This window comes from Drosophila biarmipes, unplaced genomic scaffold (genome assembly GCF_025231255.1).
Source record: "Drosophila biarmipes strain raj3 unplaced genomic scaffold, RU_DBia_V1.1 ptg000013l, whole genome shotgun sequence".
Lineage (NCBI taxonomy): Eukaryota > Metazoa > Arthropoda > Insecta > Diptera > Drosophilidae > Drosophila > Drosophila biarmipes.
In genome coordinates, this window is record NW_026114532.1 from 1,347,552 (window position 1) to 1,359,278 (window position 11,727).

An 11,727-nucleotide genomic window follows, 5' to 3' on the forward strand; every position below is an offset into this window, starting at 1 on the left:
TTTTTATACCCTTGCAGAGAGTATAATGAAACAATTTTAAAAAATGATATCTTCGGTGTTTATTAACATATAACCTCCTATGCTTGGAAATAACATTTTTTAATTGGTTTTGAGTTCGAATTAAATTTGATCTAAAGCGGACGACTATATCATATAGCTGCCATAGGAACAATCGGAAAATTAGTGGTAAAATATTATGGAAAAATTACATCTTCGGTGTTTTTTAACTATTAATGTATTTATCAATATTTATGTTCTCCCCTTCAAAATAATCCCCCTCAGATACAATACACTTATGCCAACGGTTTTTCCAATCCTCAAAGCACTTCCCATAAGCACTTTTCGGTATAGCCTTGAGCACTTTATCTCTTCAATCGTTGCAAATCTCCATCCTTTCATAGGTCTCTTTAGTTTTGGGAACAAGAAAAAGTGGCTGAGGCATTATTGTGGTGTTGTTTTTGGCCAAAAAATCTCTCACAAGCAAAGATGAGTGAGCAGGGGCATTATCGTGATGCAAAAGCCATGAATTGTTTTTCCACAATTCTGGACGTTTCTTTCGTATTGCTTCTCGCAAACGGCGCATAACTTCCAGATAATACTGTTTATTAACCGTACGACCATATGGTAGGAACTTCTGATGCACCAAGCCATGGTAATCGAAGAATACAGTGATCAAAACATTGACATTTGATCGAACTTGGCGTGATTTTTTCGGTCTTGGCTCACCTGGGCTCTTCCATTGTGACGATTGGGCTTTGGTTTCGATATCATAACCATATACCCATGATTCGTCACCAGTTATGACCCTTTTGAGTAAATCTTGGTCGTCGTTGACGTCATCCAAAAGCTCTTGAGCGATGCTCATGCGACGGTTCTTTTGGTCAAAATTCAGCAATTTTAGAACAAACTTCGCTGACATACGACTCATGCCCAAAACGTTTGAAAAAATTTCATGGCACGAGCCAAGCGATATACCGACATCTTCAGCAACTTTTCTGATAGTGATTGGACGATTTTCCAAAACAATTTTCTTTACTGCTTGAACGTTTTTATCAGTTGTTGACGTGCTTAGGCGTCCAGAGCGAGGCTCGTCATTGGCATCTTCCCGGCCATCTTGGAAGAGATTGTACCACTTGTAAACATTTTTTTTACTCAGAACAGTTTCACCGTATGCCACTGTCAACATTTCAAGTGTTTCGGAGCACTTAATTTTATTTTTTACACAAAATTTGATGCAAATCCTTTGATCCATATTTTTCGATAGCAAAAAATCGCTGAGCACGCAAAACCACTTGTTACCTTTACGCCTCTCACAACTAAATAAAAAAGGGGATTCAATTGAAACTTGCTACAGATGTTAGGGAAGAGTGTACCAACATAACAAAACAAAAAAAATCGATAATCGAAAATATGTTGCCCGCGAAATTTGAAAAGTCACCTTACTTTTTGAACACACCTCGTATAGCTGTCATAGGTACGATCGGTAAATTGGTGGGAAAATAATATGAAACAAATTATAGCTCTAACGCTTTTTGACATATTATCTTATAATAATGGAAATATAATTTTTTATAATTTTAAGAATTTCGAATTCAATTTAATAAAAATCTGACTACTTAGATGTCATAAAAATGGTCTAAAATACGGAATAAAATAATTATATTTTTTTTATGACTAAAGTCAGCCAGAATCCTTAAAAATTGCACTTGGTTTAACTAAGTAGATTATTTCTTATAACTGCAAGGGTATTGGCGATGTTAACTTCCTTTCTTGTTTTTTTTAGCAGGTCAACCAGATAACATCAGAAATTCGGAACGCGTTCGAAAAACTAGAGTACTTTCATATTTTTAGATGTCTCTTAAGCATTTGATAGAGTCTAGCTAGAAGGTCTAATGTACAAGATCAAGACAATGCTCTCTTACAACACCCACAAGCATATAGATTTTTACTTTTACGGCAGAAAATTTGTTGTGAGGTGTAAAACTGCTATGATGATTTCACTGTTGGAGCTGGAGTTCCCCAAGGTAGCATGCTAGGGCCAACATTAAATATCCTCTACACAGCAGACAACCCGATGAGTACACGACCAACAACAACGTTTGCTGAAGATGAGTTATTCTTAGCCGCTCAAAATGCCCGATGCAAGCAACTGCGCAGGTAGCTCTTCATCTGGACGATGTTGAAAAATGGCTATAAGATTGGCGAACTAAAGTGAACGAACCAAAATGCAAGCACCCTGAACAAGCAAAACTACCCTCCGCTTACGTTAAACAACACTCTACTCCCGCAAAGAAACGAATTGACATATCAAGGAGTAAACCTCGACAGAAGGTGACATTGCGTTGGCACATTGAAGCCAAAAGAAAACACCTAAAGCCAGCAGCGTTCATTGGCTTATCAACGCTCGGTCTTCCCTTTGCTTTGAATATAAGGTTGTGCTGAATTAAAGGAAAAGAAAAAAAATAAATAATAATAAATAATAAAATAAATTAACTCTAAAACGTATTGATTGGTAATTTATTGGTAATTTTTTGGTAATTATCCGAAGAAAAGAAAACACTCTAATTTCAGGGACATCAACGATTTTGATGGGTTGGTTTTCAAACCAAACGTCCTCATATCCGTCGCCGATTTCTGTGACACCTCTGAATAAGACACATCGATTCAATTAGATTTTTAAATCCAAGAGCTACTTGGTTGGCAATGATTTTAAAATTCTAAGTGTTTGATTTCGTGGAGACAAATTTAATTAAATGCCTTGGAAGGCGGTTTTCCCTTACGACTATTAGGTTAGGTAGGTATGGTTGGAGATTAGACAACTAATTCTCCTACTTACGCCACACTGGGCTCCTTGTGATACCATGTAATCTCTGTGCACATCCGTTTCCCTAGCTTATGGACTATTGCGTTTCTCTAACCAATTTTTAATAGTCATGGTTGCTGAGTCCCAGCCTACATTCGTGATTCCCTAAAAGAGGAATGTGAGGGAATATAATTAGTAGTTTAGAAATGTCCTTCCTATTGCATTATGGAAAGTTTTTGTTTTTTTCGGGTTGTAATTTGGCCACATAAGCCTGGAATTGTGCCAAGTTGAGGTTGTATTCCATGGGTTGTTGGAGAGAGTGTAAAGGTAGCCATAGCCACCGTGTCCTCATCGCGAAGGATATTGGTGGTTGTCACTTGTCTTGCTAGCTCGTCTGCTACGCAGTTGCCGGTGTCCAGGCACCAAGATGAGGTTGATTTTCAGAGATTTGCGGCTAGACTTGGTAGCTTATACATTCTTGTGAATAGAACTAGTTCGGTATTTTCTGGGTTAACTCCCAGTACACATTCCGCTCGTCACCTAGAGAGGGTGGATAGGCCTGTCTCCATCAGATTGCAGTGAGCTTGAGGAAATTCACCATGCAGTAGGATAGCCATTGTCTGCGTAGACAACCACTTTGATGACTGCTTTCTCTATAAATAATATAACAGTTTATTGATTTCCAGTTCAATCAAGGCACCAGTGATAGCCGTTGTAGTGACGTTGTTGAAGGCGTCTTCTAAGCCTAAAAGAAACCTCAGGAAACCTCTTTCTATAAAAGATACTAGGGAGTGTACGGTGGTGTCTGTTAATATGCCTTTAAGTTAAGCATGTTGTGCGTTTGAGAGTAGACTTAAGTTGGTAGTTAGCCTGATTTGTGTGTCAATAAGCCTTCCCGGTTCTTCAACAATACAACAGAAAGACTTATCGGGCGGAAGTCTTTTGGGGACATATGGGAGGGTTTGCCTGCCTTCTGTTGAATATTAACTTAACGCCCAGCCTCCTGCATGGAATATGGTTAAGTGCTAGGCAGTCGTGAAAGATGGCTGTCTGCCAAGGAAGGGATGTGTTCAGTCAGGGCCAGGGCTTGGGTTTGGGTTTTTAGGGAAATGGGTGTGTAGCAAGCGTGTAAAGTTTCCTGGCTGTTTTCCGTCCAGGAGTCAGCATTACTTTTTAGGTAGTCAATGGTTGTTGGAGATTTTGCTAAGATTTTTCTGAGTCTGGATGCCTCCGCAGTTTATTCAATGATACTGCAGAAGTTATTTCCTTTTTGTATCGTATGGTATATGTTCCAGGAAGCTTCTCTGTTATTGTATTTAGCTCTATTGAAGTAAATTCTGAACTCTCTTTTAAGTTTCACCAGTGTTGTGTTCCACCAGGACGATTTGTGCTTTGTTTTGACTGTTCTGCATGGGCAAGCTGTTTTTATAGCTTCACTGCAGATGTAAGTCAAGTACTAACTAGCGTATCTAATGAATACGTGCGTTGGTGGAGCATGTAGTCTAAAGTTATTGTAAATTCTATGTACCGGTGGTCAGAGAATGAGTGTTTAGCTGGGCATCGGATATCAGTGTTACTTCTTCCCTCCAATTTTTAGTGATGAAAGTTGGTTCACTCTCATTGTTGCAAATAAATATGTTCGATTGAAGGAGATATTCATAGAGTAAGGTTACTCTTTCGTTGGTGTTTTTACTTCCCCATTGCGTGTGCTGTGAGTTAGCCTCCTTTCCCACGATGATTTCCTTAGATGAGTGTACGTGTAAATCTTGTGTTATTGTGTTTGATATTGGCCCCTCGAAGTCGTAAGCCTGATAGATGATGCTATGATGTAATTTGGGAAGGTCGCCTTCGATAAACTATGGAACAAGATAAGCTTTAATGTGTGTCTTGATAAAAATGAAGGTCCTCCGCTTCCTCCGCTATGTCCTTGAGTACAGTGCGGTCTGGTCGGGTTGTGAACTGTGTGCACAGCTGCATCACGCTTTCGGTGAGCTCTGAATCAGTTGGCACGTACCCTGTACGGGTGGTCTTCTCGTGTTTCTTTTCGTCGTCGCTCGGGGGATCGCAGGATGCACAGGCAGCCAGGGTGTTTGCCGCTAGCTTGCACTTTTGCACTTCGTCAAACCCATAGTTTAGCCGGTTATGTTGCGCGGCCGGGAGTTTCAAGCAAGCCTGATTAAAGAGGATCACCACGTTCATTGCAACGGTTTTCTCCACCTTAAACACTTTACAATTATGTGTTGGAAGCTTCGGGCAAGCAATCAAAAAAATACTAAACCCTAAATCACCTTCCGTAGTATTGCGTTTAATTACGTTAAATCACCTAGTCGGTCCGTGCTCCAATTTCTATTTGTTCCGATTCAGGATTTTTTCTTATCAACTCCTCGTTGTCCCAGAAGTGGGCCTGGTTTTCTGTTTTTTCTACATAGCCAAAATTCCGACCTAAAAAAGTTGAATTTTTTGGCATGCCCGTTGAAAGTAATACCAACAAGTTTTCTATTTGCGTTGATCCACGAAAACGCAAACTGATCGCTAAGATTTCGAACAAATTTATTGAGGTCTCAGATTGACGAAGTGATCGACTGTGCGATACCAAGGTTTTCACTGGAGATTATCTGCGGTGGCCGACCTTTAGAGATCTGTTTACGACCATTTACGAATCTAGTATACCCTTACTTCGCGACGGGGTATAGTTCCGTCTTACTAATTAATTAAGTTGACAGTTTACGGTGAATCCAAAAAGCTCTGTTAGTTTACCACCCGTGTTGCCTTGTACGAAAATCATACCCCCGTGTTTTTTTACGGGTCAATGTGCGACGTGCGTGGGTGTTTATTTTTACACTTGGAAATATGAACTGCTTAAGCCTAGCTTAACGTAGGCGCTCCAGAGCGGAGCGGAGTATAAGGGGAGAGATCTAGAGAAACAGCAGAATGCATTGATAACGAGCCAGATAGACCCATTTAGATAAACTACTGCTTTACACTGCCTCCAGAAATTAAACGCCCTTTTGGTGTGAACAATCCGTTCTCCGAGCAGGCCTAGTTGCAAATATGCACGACGGCCTATGTTATTCCTTAAATAGCTGAAAACCTTTCATCTTGCCCGATTCCGCAACAGTTTCTACAGAATCTTTCCGAACTGCCACTAACGGATCACAATTTTTATGAGAGGACAGAGATAGATATTCTTATCGGGGCCAATCCACATTCCTCCTCCTATTTGGAACCCGAAAGAACATTTGTGTCTCTTTCCTCGGTCATCAAACTATTTTCGGGTGGTTCCCAACGGGACCCGTGCTACCTCCAAAAGAATTTTCCACAATTTTCAAAAATCTTTAAATTGATTTGTAAAGAAAATATTGTCCGGAAGTCTACGAGAGACGATAACGGCAGGTATGTCGCTCCCCCGATTCAATTTACTAGTAAAGTTGTTCATTTTTCCCTTCCGTTACCGGGGTATTTCGCGCTTCGAGTGCTTTCTCCCTTACAGCTTAGCCAAGCGGAGCTAAGCCATACGCAGTAGCAGCAGTCCACCGCTCCCGACCAAAAGCAGGTCACTTACAGATATAAGTTGTGGCAGGAGTCGAAACCGCTTTAATCGCACTTGATTATTTTTTCTTTAAAGCATTTTCTTTACTAGGAAAGCATATTTTCTTTTATATTTGAAGTTCTTCTTCATAAAATAGCGGTACTCTTGCATTTCATTTGTTACAGGATATATAGACTCTACTTTTAAAACTTTACTTTACCATATCTAGAAGGCACGGCGACAACATGTTGGAAACCCCCACCAACATGAACTGGATGAAAGGATGGAAGGTGGAGTGCAAGAAGGGCATCGCGGATACCAAGACCTTGATCGATGCCCTCGTCGCTATCCTGCCAACAGCCCATCCCACCGGCAAAATCCTTCGTCTGCCTTGCAGGATGTATACAAAATTGGCTGTATTGAAACCGTACCCGTGGACCGTGTGTAGACCGCTATGTTGAAGCCCAGTACCGTTGTGATCTTCGTCCGTGGAGATGCACAACGAGGCCGTGCAGGAGACCGTTCCCGGAAACAACGTTGGCTTCAACGTAAAGAATGTGACACTAAAGAAGTTGCATCGCGGCTTCTTGTGCGGTGACTCCGAGTCAAACCCTTCAAGGGCAGCGACTGCACTTCCCTGGCTATCGTGCTGAATTACCCTGGCCAGATCGCCAACGGCAACACCTCCGTGATGAATTGCCACACCGCTCATATTGCTTGCAAGTTCGCTGAGATCAAGGAGACCTTGAGATGCTTATAAGTATGGTTATGATATCTATAAGATTGATATTTTAGCTATAATTTATCAATTAATTTCGAAAAGTGGATCTTAAAATTCTGTCATTTGATCTGACTAAATATTCTGGTACTTTTTCTTTTTCTAAAAAAAGTTCTCAACGTATCTTTTTTTATACCCTTGCAGAGGGTATAATGATTTCAGTTAGAAGTTTGCAACGCAGTGAACGAGCCGGAAAAAATTAAAAAAGAAAGTATATCCTCTGTTTTTTTTTTTTAACATATAAACTTCTAAAATTGGAAATAACATTTTTAAATCAGTTCTAAATTTCGAATCAAATTTTATAAAAATCGGACGACTATATCATATAGCTGCTATAGGAACGCTCGGAAAATTAGTGGTAAAATAATAATGAAAAATCGGTGATTTTTAACATAGAACCTTCTAAACTTGGAAATACTATTTTTTTATTAGTTCTGAATTTTGAATTAAATTTTATCAAAATCGGCGACTAAATCATATAGCTGCCATAGAAACGATCGGAAAATTTTGAATCTCTTTGCACATCTTTTTCAGATAATTGACTATCAAATTTTGTAAGGATACACACTTAGGAATAATAAGATTATTGTAAAGATATATTACATGCTGACGTAACGACAACATAAAAATTTGGTAAAGACAAGGAGGAACGCTGTAAGGTATATTTTACGGCGCCACTTACCGGCTATTTCAAAAGATGTTATGTGTTGTATGCGTTACAGAGGGCGTGGCACGATTTTATGAGCAGCATTATGTGGGCGGCAGACAGATATAAGCGCATAATCCGTTTGTGGGCGTTAGAGTGAAAGAGACCGTTCACGGAGACAACGTTGGCTTCGACATAAATAATGTGACACTAAAGGAGTTGCATCGTGGCTTTGTGTGCGGTGACTCCAAGTCAAATCCCCCAAGGGCAGCGACAGCACTTCCCTGGCTATCGTGCTGAATTACCCAGATTGCCAGATCGCCAACGGCAACACCTCCGTGATGGATTGCCACACCGCTCATATTGCTTGCAAGTTCGCTGAGATCAAGGAGACCTTGAGATGCTTATAGGTATGATTATGATGTCTAAAAGTTTGATATATTATACATTATTTATCCATTAATTTCCAAAAGTGGAGCTTAAAAATTCTGTCCCTTGATCTGGCTTAATATTCTGAGATGTAAAAACAGTTCTATACGTATCTTATATTAAATTTCAATACATAATCGTTTTGAATCTCTTTGTACATCTTTCTCATAGATAGTTGAACATCAAATTTTTCTAAAGGTACAACCTTAGGAATAATAAGATTATTCTAAATATATATTACTGGCTGAAGTAATATGGAGTTCCAACATAAAAATGTAGTAATAACAAGAAAGGAAGAAAAGAAATTACCTTCGTATTTTCCGACTAATTTTCAGATTGTTTTTTTTTTAATGGCAGCTATATGATATAGTAGTCTGATTTTAATAAGGTTTAAAGAATATGTAATAAAAAATACCGAAGATATAATTTTTTTTTAATTTTTTCCGCGATAGTTCTTATGGGAGGTATAAGATATAGTTTTCCGATCCGGCTGGTTCCGACTTATGTACTACCTGCAATAGAAAGAACTCTTTTGGGAAAGCATTAAAACTGAGAGACTAGTTTACGGACAGACAGACGGACATGGCTAGATCGACTTGTCTAGTGACGCTAATCAAGAATATATATATTTTATGGGGTCAGAAACTTCTCTTTTACTGCGTTGAAACTTCTGACTGAAATCATTAGGGTAAAAAAATATGCCTAATCTTAGTAATGATCTCCAGGACTCAAAATCAAACTCAATTTTGTTTCCATACTGATTAATCACAAAAAGGTACTGATTATCCTATTTCCTAAATCTAAAACTACATTTTATGGAATGCAAGCACGGATGATCAATAATTGTATCACGCATCAAGAAGTCATACTGGTCCAGTTTCAACAAAATAAATTCCTTATACGGAAGCAGTTGCTCAAGTATTAGGCTCAAACCAGGCAGTTTACGATGAATCCAAAAAGCTCTGTCAGCTTACCACCCGTGTTGGGGCGGAGGTGTCTTGAACGCTGAAAATGTATAAAAGCCCTCTACGAAAAATACGGAGGTACTTAAGGGGTTACTGCGCGTCGTGAATGGGTGTTTATTGTTTATTTAAAAAACTATTTTCGGGTGGATAGGCCCCATGCTATTTTTCAAATGAAAACCAAATATGACTCCGTCATTCAGTATTTTATTAAGCATTTTGACCTTCATCACATGGAGATTTCCGTCCTACCCATAGTTCTGTCAGATGTTACCTTTCGCATCATTCTGGAAGGTACAACCCCGAAGCTGCGTGTAATATTCAGATAATGGTGTCAGTTTAAATGACATCCTTCATGCTAGTCCAGTCCTACAGTCCGATCTAACTATCCAGCTCCTGAAGTGGCCCATATCGAGAAAATGTATCGACAAATATGGGTAGATCCGAAACATTCCCCGATACAAGGCATTTTATTTCTCAACATTCGAGATTTCGAGTTGCAGACGGTATCTTTTAGAGTCAGTTTCGCGCCATTCCTAGCGATTCGAGTCCTGCAACAACTGCTGATAACTGACGTGCAGCTCATCCATCTAAGAGCGAGCAGCGTCATTCGAAACCATATGTATGTAGAAAATGTCGTTTTCAGGGGCTTTCCATTTTCAAATCGAGCATCTTCTGACAAAAATCTTTATCTAGATCGACACCGAGAGCACAGACAAAATGTATTCTTTTTCATCCCACCAGATCTAGCAAGGGAAATCTCCCCCACGAAACTCCAAGACCTTTTCCAAATAACCATGCTGTTCGATCCAGCAGGATAACCCCATTCTGTGTGCCAAAGTCTTTATGCAAGAGATTTGTCTTCAAGATCTGGGTTAAGATGATAAACTTCCAACTGAGCGGTGCCAAAGGTGGAGCACCTTTCCTCAAGAGAGAGCATCACGGATTATGTGATGTCTTCCAAAAGGCGTACGGAGCTGCGATCTATAAGCGACATGGTCTTCATTAAGGACGACAATTTTCCCTCAAAATAGTCGCAACACCTTTCTTCCGGCAACCGATGGCAATGGCCGCATAGTCGACATTCGTGCGGTACACGACAACGTCAAACATCCAGTGACCGAAGGTTCTTCATCTAAAAGAGCCATCCAAAACTACACAGAAACGAGCTAAGCGCAGAGAAGCGGCTGCGGGCAGTCTTTATCAACAAATACTGCCCAAACTGTCTCGCACACGACCACTCCACTGCAGCCTCCCAGCCATAGCCCGCTTCTCCGCAGCCGTTAAGAAAAGCCATTCCGCTAAATGCATGCCTCTCCACAGCACTCAGCATCGCGACATTTCTTCAACGTCGCAGAGTCAACGTCCTTCCAACTGACTTTTCGAGTCCGGGGAGAAGACGTTCGACACCGACACACTCATCGATCCGTGCACCACGACGAGCTCCATCGATTCTTCTATAGCCTCAAGTTTGAACCAAAATACGATTGCAAGGGGGCGGAACGTTCCGTCCCACTGTCCGGCGAATCTGGATCCCGGCACAGCTATCCCATTTCACCGCTTTCCCAGTGCACCGCTCTCCCGCTCTGTTCCCATCTTCCCTTCGTGAGGTCTTAACTGCGCATTGGAGCACATGACTTTTCTTAGGCTTAAGCAGTGCAAACTCTGGCACTAGGGTTTCAGTTTACTAGTAAAGTTGTGCATTTTTCCTTTCGGTTACAGGGGTATTTCGCGCTTCGAGAACTTTCTCCCCTACAGCGTAGTAGCAATCCGTCGCACCGGAGCTGAGCCATACGCAGTAGCAGCAGTCCACCGCTCCCAACCAAAAGCAGGTCACTTACAGATATCCACAAGTTGTGACAGAAATCGAAACCGCTTCAATCGCACTTGATTATATTTGTTTTTAAAGAATTTTCTTTATTAAGAAAGCATTATTTCGTTTATATTTTAAAGTGCCTCTTCACAAAATATCCCATTAACAGCGGTACTCTTGCATTTCATATGTTACAGGATATATAGATCGATGCCCTCGTCGCTATCCTGCCAAAAGGCAAGAACCTTCGTCTGCCCTTGCAGGATGTCTACAAAACTGGCTGTATTGGAACCCTGCACGTGGGCCGTGTGGAGACAGTATACTGAAGCCCAGTACCGTTGTGGTCTTCGTCCATGGAGATGCACAACGAGGCCTTGCAGGAGACCGTTCCCGGCTTCTTGTGCGGTGACTACGAGTCAAACCCCCCAAGGGAAGGGACTTCACTGCCCAGGCTATCGTGCTGAATTACCCAGATTGCCAACGGCAACACCTCCGTGATGGATTGCCACACCGCTCATATTGCTTGCAAGTTCGCTGAAATCAAGGAGACCTTGAGATGCTTATAAATATGATTATGATATCTAGAAGTTTTATATTTTATATATAATTTATCCATTAATTTCGAAAAGTGGATCTTAAAATTCTTTCCTTTGATCTGACTAAATATTCTGGGATGTACTTTTTCTTTTTCTAAAAAAAGTTATCCACGTATCTTTTTTTATATTCTTGCAGAGGGTATAATGATTTCAGTCAGAAGTTTGCAACGC

At 40.5% G+C, this 11,727-nt stretch overlaps 2 pseudogenes; both read left to right on the forward strand.

The window, feature by feature from the left end:
• The first annotated feature begins 6,559 nt into the window (after positions 1-6,559).
• On the forward strand, positions 6,560-7,092 carry LOC108027226 (elongation factor 1-alpha 1-like; annotated as a pseudogene).
• Positions 7,093-7,713: 621 nt separating this feature from the next.
• On the forward strand, positions 7,714-8,166 carry LOC108027219 (elongation factor 1-alpha-like; annotated as a pseudogene).
• Positions 8,167-11,727: the final 3,561 nt, after the last annotated feature.